At 40.2% G+C, this 14,312-nt stretch overlaps 1 protein-coding gene across 1 annotated transcript in view; it reads right to left on the reverse strand.

Annotated features, from left to right (window-relative positions):
- Positions 1-2,701, reverse strand: part of LOC127549106 (dual specificity testis-specific protein kinase 1-like) — a 42,503-nt gene extending 39,802 nt beyond the window's left edge. Inside the window, exon 1 of the mRNA XM_051976920.1 lies at positions 983-2,701. The gene's annotated coding sequence lies outside the window, so the exon portion shown is untranslated. The remainder of the gene's footprint in view (positions 1-982) is intronic.
- Positions 2,702-14,312: the final 11,611 nt, after the last annotated feature.

Raw genomic sequence — 14,312 nt, forward strand, 5'->3', positions numbered from 1 at the left:
ATCGGACAGATGTGTATGTATATCTGATCCCCAGCGCTTGGCCACCCTTGAATTTTTCTGAAGGAGCACAGAAACCAGATGGTGTGCCCAGATAAAAATGGCAATATTAATTAGCATTTAGGTTCCATAAGGCGCAAATGTATAAACAGAGGCACTACATGCAAGAGAGCGAATGTATGTGTCCTTGTGTATTGACACGGGTCTTAAAGGCCATATTCACCCCTACTTCCCTCCCCCACTCCAGACACATACATTGCAAACGGGGAAGAGAGATCTAGTTGGTGCCTCACTGTGCCCTTGGCTCTCAGAGGAATCTCGGACCCCAAAGCATCTCCCGAGAGATGGAACTGGTGGGGGGCTGAGGGGAAACCCACACTTGGCGCTATTCAGCTTTGAATCTTTTCCCCGAGGCCAGGGATCTGCTCGGGCTGCTTCCTCTCTGTGGTTCAAACTCAGAGGATGCTGGGGGGGAGAGAGTAGAAGCTGAGGCCGAGACAGGGGTTTGAAACAGAACTCTTTTTTCCTTTCGGGGGGAGACGGCTTTGATGGCCGGCTCAGTTGTACCGGCTCTCTTTTTGAGAGGCCCTGGCCGACCGCCGGCTACTACATCGGAAGGGTTCTGGTGTCAGAGAACCTGCCTGGAAGTAGCTTAACCTCCCCAGCCTCAGTTTCCTCCCTTGCAAAGGGAGGGGGTGCTCTACATGGCTTCTGGGGTCCTCTCCAGGCAATGGTCCAACTCTAGGGCGATGCCCTTTCAGTGGAGACTCCCTAGAGCCAGCGCATGGCCGGCGCGGTGCGAGCCAAGGAGAAGACTAGGGGACCTCGGGGGCTGCTTCTGGCTCCCCGACGGCAGAGTCCCAGGCCCCCGTGCCACTTCCAGCCCCTCACTCCGCGAAGCTCGCCTCCCTTCTCCCCGTCTCGCCCGCAGGGGGTCGGGCGGAGTTGGGACGGTCGGGCCCCGGGGGCTCGGTCCTGCCCTCACCTGCTCTGCGGGCTCTGGCTTCTGACTCCGAGTCCGCCGCCGCCCCGTGCCACGGCCCGATCGGCGCGCCGCGCTCCCCGCTCTGGGCCAGGCTGTGCCAGGAGCGCTGGGTGCCCGCCGCCCACGGGGAAGGCAGGGAGGCGGGGAGCGGCGGGGTCCCTCCCAGCGCCCGCCCCGCCTCCCAGAAGTTGCTCCGGGAGGAGGAAAAGCCCTGGTCTGGTTAAGGGCGACCCGCAGTCTCAGGTGTAAAGAGAAAGGGGACCTCGGGAGCACAGAGCCCCCAAGGACCCTTATTCCTCCAGGAATTCCTCCCGCGGGAGGATGCAGAAAGTGCACAGAGATGGAGCGGGGAGGCGGGAGGAGCACGGGGAGTGGGCAGGAGCCTGGGAGTCAGGTCTGATCTTGCTCTCCTCGCCGTGCTCCAGGAGGAGGGAATCGTTGGGCGGTAAGGCTGGATTTTTCTGCGTACCCCACGAGAAGGGGTTCTAAAACTGGGTAAGTAACCGTTCTCGTGTCTCCAGCCCGAGAAGGAAGTCTGCTTCCAGAGCTGCCCTTTACAACCTGTACGGCCGTGGACAAGGCATTTCTCCTCCTTAGGCTTGTTTCCTTAATTGTAGAATAAATGAGTAAGACCAGATCTTTCGGCCCTGAATCCCGTGACCCAGTGACTCACCGAGCCCACTCTGTGGCACCCGGGGTGGGGAGGGGGAAGGGGACCTTTCTTCTCCGCCTGTAAGGAACTGCCTTCCGCTTACCCTCACACTCCTCTCCATCTCCTCCCGGAGAGGGACAGTTCCTACAGGCTGTGATGGGAAATGGAAGTGAGTTACACTGGGAGAGCGCCCTAGTGGAGCTTGGAGGGGGGCGGGGAGCGTTGCCTTCCCCTCATCAGAAGCCTTGTACTCGGTGCCCAGAATTAAGGAGCCTCAGTGGAGTAACTGGGAGCTGTACTGCGAAGCATGTCTTCCCGTTCATGGCTACCACCTGTCCCTCTACCACCACCTGCTCCTCCCTCTGGCTGTTAGAGAGCCTCATTACCACTGGTTTTCGGACCCTGGGGCTGGCATAGTGTCAGCTGGGCCTGCGGGCATCTAAATCCTTCTAGGATGACTCTATACCCAAGGTGAGAATAGTAGGGTGGGATTATGGGGATGGGGGGGGGTGACTCTGCTGGATTATAGGGCATCATGGGAAGACAGATTGGAAGCTAGTAGGGCTATCATATTCAAAGAGGCACGTGACCCCCTATCATACAAGCATCGCATGTGGCAAAGCCTCTGGTTTTCAGACTTCAAATACACTAAGTTCACCACTACATTATGTTACCTCCTAAAAGAATGGAAAGGGAGAGGAGGGTAATTGGTGAGGAAGAGAAAGGAGAGAAAGAAGGAGAGAGGGAAGGAAGAAAGAAGGGAGAGAAAAAGAAAGGAAATAAAAAAAGAAAGAAAGGAGAGAAAGAAGGAAGGAAAGAAGAAAGGAAAGGAGGGAGAAGGGAAGAAAGAAGGGAGAAAGAAAGGAAAGAAGAAAGAATGAAAGAAGGAAGGAAAGAGGGAAGAAAGAAAGAAGGGAGAGAAAAAGAAAGAAAATAAAGAATGAAAGAAAGGAGAGAAAGAAGAAGGAGGGAAAGAAGGAGGGGGAAGGGGAGAAAGAAGGGAGAAAGAAAGGAAAGAAGAAAGAATGAAAGAAGGAAGGAAGGAAAGAGGGAAGGAAGAAAGAAGGAGAGAAAAAGAAAGGAAATAAAAAAAGAAAGAAAGGAGAGAAAGAAGGAAGGAAAGAAGAAAGGAAAGGAGGGAGAAGGGAAGAAAGAAGGGAGAAAGAAAGGAAAGAAGAAAGAATGAAAGAAGGAAGGAAAGAGGGAAGAAAGAAAGAAGGGAGAGAAAAAGAAAGAAAATAAAGAATGAAAGAAAGGAGAGAAAGAAGGAAGGAAAGAAGGAGGGGGAAGGGGAGAAAGAAGGGAGAAAGAAAGGAAAGAAGAAAGAATGAAAGAAGGAAGGAAGGAAAGAGGGAAGGAAGAAAGAAGGGAGAGAAAAAGAAAGAAAATAAAGAATGAAAGAAAGGAGAGAAAGAAGAAGGAGGGAAAGAAGAAAGGAAAGAAGGAGGGAGAAGGGAAGAAAGAAGGGAGAAAGAAAGGAAAGAAGAAAGAATGAAAGAAAGAAGGAAAGAAGGAAGGAAGAAGGGAGGGAGGGAAGAAGAAAAGGAAAAAAGGAAGGAGAAAACTATGCCTTTTTTTTCCCCCTCAAGCCTGGTACGAACAGCATCAGCCTTGATCTTATACGGTATTTGCACTCCCTCTTTTGGCCTTGGCTTGGATATCTGTAGCCCTGTCTTGTTGCTTTCTGCTAAAGGAATTCTACCCCATGCCCCACCTTAAGAGCCCAGCCCAGTCCCAAAGCATGGACTGGGAGGCCTTGGCTGTTCTACAGAAACTCAGTGGATCATTGAGATGTTAGAAAAGAACTTGAAATACAGTCTGAGTTAGGCAGGAATGTCTAGACCAAGTGTTTGAACCACTCTGAATCATGCTATCAGGTGGCAGCTAGGTGGAACAAAGAATAGAGTACTAGCTCTGGAGTCAGGAGAACTTGAATTCAAATCCAGTTTCAGGCACCTGAAGCTTACTACTGTGTGATCCTGGGACAAGTCACTTAATCCACCAACCAACCAACAAACAAACAAATGAGAGTATCAGAGTGTAAGAGCCAGAAGAAACCTGTGAAATCATCCAGTCCAAAGGTCTCATTTTACTGAAGAGGAAACTGAGACCCGGGGAAGGAAAATAAGAGGCAGAACAAAGATTAAAATCCAGCTTTTCTGACACCCATTCCAGTGCCTATACCTCTCAACAAATCCCTCAGTGGAGAACAGAAATCCAGGCAGATTAATAATGAAGGGCTGTTCTTACAATTTCACCCACCCCTACTCTTTTCAGTGACCCCTGGAAAGAACTTCATCTCTCTTCCCAGTTTTCAGAAGAAATAAAGCTCTCTAAAGCTTTATGAAAAAAATGCTGCAATAACTCATTGTTAATTGGAGAATCTGAAGTACTACCACACATCTATTAGATTGGCTAATAGGACAGAAAAGGGAAAATGAAAATATTGGAAGACATGGGGAAAATGAGATATTAATTCAGTGTTGGTGGAGTTGTGAATTGATTCAACCATTCTGTAAAACAATTTGGAGCCCAAAGAGCTATAAAACCATGGTACACTTTGATCTAGCAATACCACTACTAGATCTATATCCTAAGAGAGATAAAAATCAAAAAGGAAAAGGGCCTATATGTACAAAACATATATAGCAACTCTTCTGAGGGCAAAGAATTGGAATTTGAGGGAATTCCCATCAATTGGGGAATGACTGAATAAATGATGATATGTAATTATGATGGAATACTATTGTGGCAGTAATAGAAATGATGAGCAGGGTGCTCTCGGAAAAACCTAGGAAGACTTCTATGAGCTAACGCAATGTGAATTGTATTTTTACAAAGTGACAGCAATATTCTAAGATGATCTATGGTAAATATTCTCAGCAATATAATGATCCAAACTAACTCTGAAGGATTTAGGATGAAAAATGCTATCCATACCCAGAGAAAGAACTTAAGGTATCTGAATGCAGTTTGAAACATACTTTTTTACTTTATTTTTCTTGAGGACTTTTTTTGGGGGGGGTCTGTTTTTTCTTTCACAACATGACTATTATGGAAACATTTTGCATGACTACACATGTGTAACCTATATTGAATTGCTTGTATTCTCACAAGGGGCAGGTGGGGAGGGAGGAAGGGAAAGAATCTGAAACTCAAAGTTTTTTTTTTTTTTTAATTATAGCTTTTTATTTACAAGATATATGCATGGGTAATTTTTCAGCATTGACAATTGCCAAACCTTTTGTTCCAATTTTTCCCCTCCTTCCCCCCACCACCTTCCCCAGATGGCCGGTAGACCAATACATGTTAAATATGTTAAAGTATATGTTAAATACATATATTGTTTTTATATGTCCATATACGTATATGTATACACATGTCCATACAGTTATTTTGCTGTACAAAAAGAACCAGACTTTGAAATAGTGTACAATTGTTAAGGAAATCAAAAATGCAGGTGGACAAAAAATAGAGGGATTAGGATTTCTATGTAGTGGTTCATAGTCATCTCCCAGAGTTCTTTCCCTGGGTATAGCTGGTTCAATTCATTGCTGCTTTATTGGAACTGATATGGTTCATCTCATTGTTAAAGATGGCCAAGTCCATCAGAATTGATCATCATATAGTATTGTTGTTGAAGTACATAATGATCTCCTGGTCCTGCTCATTTCACTCAGCATCAGTTCATGTAAGTCTGAAACTCAAAGTTTTAAAAACAAATGTTAAAAATTATTTTTATATGTAACTGAGGAAAAATAAAATACTAAATAAAAAAGAATAGATGGAGGATTCCCCTCTGCTTTGTGACCACCACCCAGCCCTGCTCACTGGTATATCCCAATCCATACCCTCCTCCCTCCTTCCTCCCTCCTCTCAGCCTATGTGGGAAACAAAAGCTATGGATCCTTATGTATTATGCCAATTCCATGATTGTTTCTCAGCTCATCCTATACCTTCCTTCATTCCTCACCTGTAATTGAAATAACAACTTCTTTCATCATCCCTCCTGGGTAGAAAAGTTCTCTTTAAAGCTTAAATCAGGGATTCTTAAACTTTTATGTGCAAGGACCCCTTTGTCAGCCCTATGAGCCCCTTCTGGAAATGTTTTTAAATGCAGAAAATAGGATACTTTAGATTGTAAAAGGAAATCAGTCACCAAAGTGTTAGAAAATAAGGTCAGTACCCCCTAGCTGTGAGCACTTTACCTACACTATCTTTATTTTGCATATATTATCCTGGCCACTTGCTGTAGCATTTTTCACATTTAATTTAATCTTCTCTATTACTATGTGGGGCAGATAATTGATACAATGGATAGAGCACTAGGCCTCGAGTCCAGAGGACCTGACTTCAAATGTGGCCTCAGATACTTATTAGCTATGTGACTCTGGACAAGTCACTTAACCCAGTATCCTCATCTATAAAATGGACTGGAGGGGGAAACTGCACACTACTCCAGCATTTTGCCAAGAAAACCCCAAATAAAGTCACAAAGAATTGGACACAATTGAACAACAATATTATTCTGTGAGCCAGTTACAGTATTATACTGTAGTGCAAAACACATTTCTCTGAGACTCACAACTCTGAGAAGCATATGTTATTATCATCCTTATTTTACAGATGATAAAACTGAAGCAGGTAGAAGTTAGGGGATTTGCTCAGTTACAGACCAAGTAATTGCTGAGGCAGGCAGGTCTTCCCGTTATCCAGGATACTACCTAGCTGTCTCCTGACATGGTAGGTATTACCATTCCCATTTAACAGATGAGGAAAAAGAAACCCAATTTGCCCACATACAGGATTCAAACTTTGATCCTTTTTTAAAATAGTATTTTATTTTTCCAAAGATATACAAAGATAGTCTTCAACATTCAGCTTTGGAAAACCTTGTATTCAATTTCTCCCTCCCTCCCTTCTCCCTTCGTCAAGATAGCAAGCAATCCCATATAGATTAAACATCAAACTTTTATCTTCTTGACTCCAAATTCAGCTTCCTTCCCACTGTCACACTATCTTTCCTGAGAAACCTTTACATTCCACTGCTTTACCTCTCCCCAAATAGTTCAAATTTCCACGCAGTGTTTTGTCTGGACTTCTTCTGCATCTGTCACTTTCCACCTTGAATTGTATTTATGTCCATGTGCAAGTTGCAACCATGTAATTTTTCCTCAAGGTACATATTCTGATAGGTGTTTTACAAAATGTTTGTTGAATTGGAAGGATTCTTAGGCCAAGAGAGATTGAACAGGGTTAACAAAATTTTACTAGACTATTATTAAAGGTAATTTACTTGAGGGACTAACCAGGGCAAGACACTTAATTCCTCTGATCCCTGGCAACTCTCTAAGACTTATTTCCTAAATTATATAAGGGATCAAAGCAGATTCAGGGGACTTTTGAGGTCAGCTCATCCAACCCCTCACTTTTCAGAGGCCCAGACACAGACTTGTGAAATGTCTTTCCCGTGTCTCCCTAATCCAGTCTCTCTCTTTTATCCAATTTGTCCTTCAACCAATCACTCAAATTTTATTTATTTATTTATTCTGTTACAGCTTTTTATTTACAAGTTATATGCATGGGTAATTTTACAGCATTGACAATTGCCAAATCTTTTGTTTCCATTTTTCCTCCTCCTTCCCCCCACCATGGCAGATTGATCAATACGTGTTAAATATGTTAAAATATAAATTAAATACAATATAAGTATATATGTCCAAACCATTATTTTGTTGTACAAAAAGAGTTGGACTTTGAAATAGAATCACTCAAAATTTATTAAGCACCTAGTAGATGCCAGGCATTATGCTAGACACAGTAACAACAGGTGAGCTGTTTGAGAAGATAAAGTGAGATCAGATTGTCAAGGACTTTAAAGAACAGCAATCTGAGAATAACGCTAAGAACCAATATGACACAGTGCATTTTTTTTTATCCATAAGGCAAATAAGAGGAGGATGAAAATTTTCATTTCAAAGTAAAATTCTATTTATTGTTATGTTTTATTTAAAGAGAGAGGCGAAATCAGAGTAAATTATAGTAAAATTGGGAAAATAGGTGACACAATAGATAGACCACCAAGCCTGGAGTCAAGAAAGACCTGAGTTCAAATTCTACCTCATATTTTACTAGTTGTATGTAACCTTAGATAAGTCACTTAACTTTGTTTGCCTCAGTTTCCCCATCTATAAAATGAACTGGAGAAAAAAATGGCAAACCCTTTTGTATCTTTGCCAAAAAAAACCAAAAAAAAACAACAAAAAAAAAATCCAAATACTGCATTTAAGTTTTAAATAAATGAATACATTTTAAAATAAAAAATAAATAAATAGAGTCACCAAGAATTAGATAACATAGTACAATAATAAAAAAAAAAATAACATCAATGTCAATTAGCAGTTAATGTTAATTCAATTAACTTTTAGTGTTAAATGCCAAACAATGAAGTATTTTATCCTGAGGGCAATGGGGAGCCAAGGAAGCTTCTTGAACAGAGAAGTGACTAATCAGATCTTTGTATATTTTAAGATTATCAATCTGGCAGCTATGTTTACAGTCAAATACAAAGTCCTTAGTTTGGCAATGAAAGCTTTTCACAGCCTGGCTCCATCCTCCCATTGTATGTAGTCATACATGACTCGCCATCACCTGTTTTGTGGTCAGCCCAAACTAACCATCTTCTTGTCCCTCACACATGACACTTTGCATCTTTTTCTCCAACAGGCTGTATCCTAGAACATACTTGCTTCTCACTTTGACTTCTTAGAATCCTGACAATCTTTTCAAAATCCTATAGGAAGTCTTTTCCTTTTTTATTTTAAATTTTTTTTTTTGCTTTTTTTTTAAAGACTGGATTTCTTCATTTTGCCCACGTAGAAACTCAGAGGTCACTCATAGCCTAATCCAACTATTGATCATCATGTGACCTTTGACCTCCTCCAAATCCAAGCTGGGTCCAATTGTCCTACTTTAGGTTCATTGCTCCCAGGGAGTCACCATGTGGAGGACTAATTTAGAGGAGACATCTCATCTGTGGTGTTCACTGCAGCTCAAAACTCTATTCAACTGGAACTTTTCTCTCCAAAGTTACCAATGACATTTTTTTTAAAATTTCAAAACATATGCATGAATAATTTTTCAACATTAATCCTTGCAAAAAACCTTGTATTGTAATTTTTTTCTCTCTTTCCTCCACCCCCTTCCCTAGATGGCAAGTAATCCACTATATGTTAAACATGGTAAAAATATATGTTAAATCCAATATGTACATGTCACTTATACAATTATCTTGCTGCACAAGGAAAATTAAATCAAAAAGAAAAAAATGGAAAATAAAATAAAATGCAAGCAAACAACAAAAAGAGTAAAAATACTATATTGTGATCTACACTGGATTCCCACAGTTCTTCTGCTGGATGCAGATGGCTCTCTTCATCAAGACCATTGGAACTGTCCTGGATCATCTCATTGTTGAAAATTGATCATGGTATATCTTCTTGCTGCTTTATACAATGATCTCCTGGGTTCTTCTAAAGGCATTTTCTCAATTTTCATCCTTGATCTTTCTGCAACCTTTAAAATTGTTATTCTTTTTCTTGATACTTTCTGTAAGGTTTTCATGATGGTTGTTCATCTACGTGTCTTCAGTCTGCTTTGATGGATCTTCATCTAGATCAGGGCTTCTTAAACTTTTTCTACTCATGACCCCTTTGTGCCAGAGAAATTTTTACTGACCCTGAGTATATAGGTATATAAAATAGTATAGAAATCAGATGTTTTGTTTCGAATAACTTCACATGTGTTTTCTTAATGGGGATTGGGATGGGGATAAGGGAGAGAATCTGGAACTTTTTTTTTTAAGTTTAAAAACAAATGTAAAAAAATTGTAACTATAACTAAAAAAAATTAAAAATACTTAAAAATAGAAATAGAAAATGTTTACTGATAATAAATGATAAATTTATTTTATTTTGGGAGGAATTTAATCATTTTATTAATAAGATCGAGATTATTAACCACATTTGGCCATCTCTTTTAGACTATAGACAATTGTGGACAAACATACATCAAACACTTTATCAAGGGTTTCTAATTATGGGACTTATGAGGGGAGACAATGTGAGGGGAAAAGGGAAACATGGATGGTGCTTTGACAAAAATCAAAGAGGTAATTCTCTTTGATAACACTGACAAAATCAAAGAGGGCACTTTCCTTTGATAAGTAGACATTACAGATAAAAGGCACAAAGGGGAAAAGTAGATGTCTCCCTTCCTCTAGAAACATCTGGTTAGTTCTGTGGCCTTGGTGTGGTTTCAGAAGAAATTTATTTTAAAACAATTCTTTCATATACATATATATTACCACTTATTAAAGATGAAATGAATGCTAGTAAGATAAATGTGCTTGTTTAGTTTTACATAAAGAATTAAATCTTTTCCAACCATTTGGGACAGCAATTTGGAACTATGCACAAAGGTTATCAAACTGTACATATCCTTTGATCCAGCAGTGTCTCTACTGAGCCTGTATCCCAAAGAGATCATTAGAAAGGGAAAAGGACCCACATGTGCAAAAATATTTGTAGCCGCTCTTTATGTAATGGCAAGGAACTGGAAACTGAATGAATGTCCATCAGTTGGGAAATGGCTAAATAAGTTACGGTATATGAATATTATAGAATATTATTGTTCTGTAAGAAATGATCAGCAGGATTATTTCAGAGATGCCTGGAGAGACTTATATGAATTGGTGCTAAAAAGTGAAGTGAGCAGATCCAGGAGAATATTGTACATAGCAACAAGATTATGTGATGATCAACTCTGATGGACTTGGCTCTTTTCAGCAGTGAGATTATTCAGTCCAATTTCAATAGATTTGTGATGGAGAGAGCCATCTGCATTCAGAGGAAGGACTATGGGGACTGAATATAGATCACAACATAATATTTTCACCTTTTTTGTTGTTGTTTGCTTTTTTTCTTTCTCATTTTTTTTCTCTTTTTGATCTGATTTTTCTTGTGCAGCATGATAAATGTGGAAATATGTATAGAAGAACTGCACATATTTAATATGGATTATTTGCTGTCTAAGGGAGAGAGGTGGAAAGAAGGGAGGGAGAAAAATTTGGACCACAAGGTTTTGCAAGGGTAAATGCTGAAAACTATCCTTTGCATGTATGTTTAAAATAAAAAGCCATTATTTAAAAAATAAACATTTGATACTACAAAATACAGAGCATTCAGAAAACTTTTAATGTTGCCAAATTTTTGTGACCCCCATATTCATTTGCATAGTTCCGTATGTTTCATGAATCACAGTTTAAGAAACTTTGATCTAGATCATACTCCAACCCTCTTTTTCTGAATTCTTTTCTTTTCCTTGTCTTGTTCAATTGTAGCCAACATTTCCTATTTCCTGACTCTGTATGGGGTTTTCTTGGTAAAGATACTGGAATGCTTTGCTATTTTCTTCTCCAGTGGACCAAGAAAAATGGAGGTTAAGATCACATAACTAGTGAGTATCTCAGGCTGCATTTGAACTCAGCTCTTCCTGAATCCAGACCCAGAGTTCTAACCACTGTACCACATACCTGCCTTTTCTCTCTCTCCCCTATAATATTTCGCTTGGTGATCTCATCATTTCTCATGAATTTCAATCTGCATTTCTATGCAGATCTATTCCCAGATGTATTTATCTAGCTCTCACCTTTTTCTTGGCTCTTAGTCTCCCATCTCCAGCTGCCTATTGGACATCTTGAATTGGATATCCTATAGACATCTGAGAGTCAGCTTATTCAAAACAAATTCATTATTTTCCCTGCAGTTCTCCCCTACCATTATTCTTCCAGTCATCCAGGCTAACCTGGTTGTCATCGTTTACTCCTCACTATCTTTCACCCCTATATCTTAAATCAGTCATCAAGTCCTGTTGTTTCTACCTTTTTTACATCTCTCTCTCTCTTTCTGTCTGCTTTTCTCCTCCAACACTCGGCCCTCATCACCTCATCCCTAGGCTATGACAATAGTCTGTTGGTTGGATCTTCCTACATCATTTCTCCACACTCCAGTCCATCAGCTGCTAAAATGATCTTCCTAAAATACAGGTTTGATCATGTCACCCCCACTATTCAATAAACTCCAGAAGTTCTCTATTCTCTAGGATTAAACATGAGATCTGTTTGGCTTTTAAAGCTTTTTATAAGCTGATCCTTTGCTACCTTCTCAGTCTTCTTAACATCTTATTCCCCTCCATATACTCTGTCATCTGATGACACTGCCCTCAAACACGAAACAAAATTTTCATTGGCTGCCCCTTCCATGTTCCGAGCTTTTTTCCCTCCATCTCTGCTTCCTGAATTCCCCTGGCTTTCTTCAGCTAAAGTTCTATCTTGGCAACAAGAGACTTGTCTCAGTCTTTCTTAATCTGAGTTCTTTCCACCTGAGATTGTCCTAAATTTCCCTATATGTATCTTCTTTGTATGGACAGCTAAGTGGTGCAGTTAGTTGATAGAGTACCAGGCCTGGTGTCAGGAAGACTTCAATCTAAATATGTGATCACTTACTACCAGTGTGACCTTAAGTAAGCCACTGAACCCTGTTTGTCTCAGTTTCCTTATATGTAAAATGAACTGGAGCAGGAAATGGCAAACCATTCCAGGATATATATATATATTTTCACCATTCCATTATTTTTGCTAAGAAAACTCGAGAGTCACAAAAAATCAAACATAACTGAATTAAAATGCTTCTTTGTAGATAATTATTTGCACTTTTTTATAGAGAGCTTTGAACTTACTTTTTCCTTTTGTTTCTTTTCAGTTCCATAGAACATCATATCCCTTCTCCAGGTCTCCTTCTACCCCCCTCCTTCCTCATCCTTCTGCTTTTCAACTCTTTTATGTGGCTTCCCCTTTAGATTGTAAGCTCCTTGAGGGTGATGCAATGGACTTTAGCCCTTGCCTTTTATCTTGTTGAAAACTTGCCTAGCAACAGTGAAAACTGCTCAGTAACAGAGGCTATTTTGGGACTAGGGCAAACACGATAGACCTTATTTACTAAGGTCTTTGAAACATATAGCATGATCCAAGCTCCCTGAACCTGGCTGGTAGACAGCCACATCCTGAAAATATGTTTTTTTGTTCCTTGTGGTTACCATATAAGAACCAACAGCCTGTGACAGCTGGTCCAGAAATTTATATCAATATGACACCCTTTGTCTGGCTTGTTGCTGGTCCCTTAAAGACTAAGCCTGCCATGCTGTTGCCACAGTATTCTCAATAAAATCTGTCTTAACTGAAAACCAACTTGTTCCCTGAAATTCTTTCTCCAAGACCTTGACTGATTTGACTAATCTTCATCAAGGGCAGATAACTCTTTTTCTTTTTTTTTTTAAATCTGTAACCTTATCACTTAGTGCTGTGCCTGGGACATAGTAGGACCTTAATAAACATCTGTTGACCAACTGAGGAAGCATGAGGGATCTGTCAGCCTCAGCCTCCTTAAAAGCTGGAATTTCAGACCTGTGTTCCCATTCCTAGCTATGAAGTCTTTCCCACTCCATGCTCCCCAAACCTGTCTGCTTGCCAGACTCCTCTTGCCACCCCTGCCCCCAAACTGCTTTGGCTTCCCATTAAATTTTCTTCATTTTTTTTGCATATACTTTTTAATATGTATGGCTCATCAGTAGACTATAAACTTCCAGTAGACTATAAATCTTTTGATTTAATTTTTTTATTTCCAATGCCTAGATAGAGAGTGGGGGGAGGAGGGGGAATAGGCCCTGATACAGCTCCTACTATGTGCTGGGTACTACACCCATTTTAACAAATGCTAGTTCATTTGATTTTCACAATAACTCTGTGAGGTAGGTACTATTATCATCCTCATTTGCAGCTGAGGACACTAAGCCAGACAGGATTTAAGTGACTTGTGCAGAATCACACAGCAAGTGTCTGAGGTTAGATTTGAACTCAAGTCTTCTTGACTTGAGCCCAGATCTGTAATAGTTAACTTTGCCACCAGTTTCCAGAAAGCCAGCACTTGAGAAAAGAAGAGGTGGGATTATACTAGTAAAATGCTGGCTCAGATTTTAGTGGTGAGGGGAAATGAATTTCCCACATATAAAAGTTCCTATTGTATAAATGTATATATGTATGTGCAGGTGGCTATATATATATATATATATGCATATAAAAATAGCTATAGTCCTTATAAAGCAATAATGATTCATTTTCATTCTTCAGAGTCAGGAAGGTTAGAATTACAGTTAAAAAATTCTAATTAACTTAATCATATTCTTACAACATAATAATAATAAGGGAGTTTGGAATTACAGAAACCAGATATAGAAAGTTTTATTGGCCCTGCTAATCATGTTGTTAAGATTAATTAAAAGACAGGACAAAGTTATATTTAAAAGTCAAGTTTATAGTCTGAATTGTTTTGCTTAGATTTGTCTTCAAACATCTACCAGGCAGGGCAAAGTCTTCTCCCCAACTCCAATACATCAAGGGCTCCTCTCCTTTCCAAACTAATTAAAGATGAGGGGGTGAGAGAAGGCTGAAGGAGTCAAACCTCCATTCAATTTTGAGTAGGGACAGTGCTCCAGGATTAGGACCAAGAAAATATCTCCTGTCTCTATCAAGAGCACTTCAGACATCAAATAGTCCTAGAGAGC

Source organism: Antechinus flavipes, chromosome 2 (genome assembly GCF_016432865.1).
Source record: "Antechinus flavipes isolate AdamAnt ecotype Samford, QLD, Australia chromosome 2, AdamAnt_v2, whole genome shotgun sequence".
Lineage (NCBI taxonomy): Eukaryota > Metazoa > Chordata > Mammalia > Dasyuromorphia > Dasyuridae > Antechinus > Antechinus flavipes.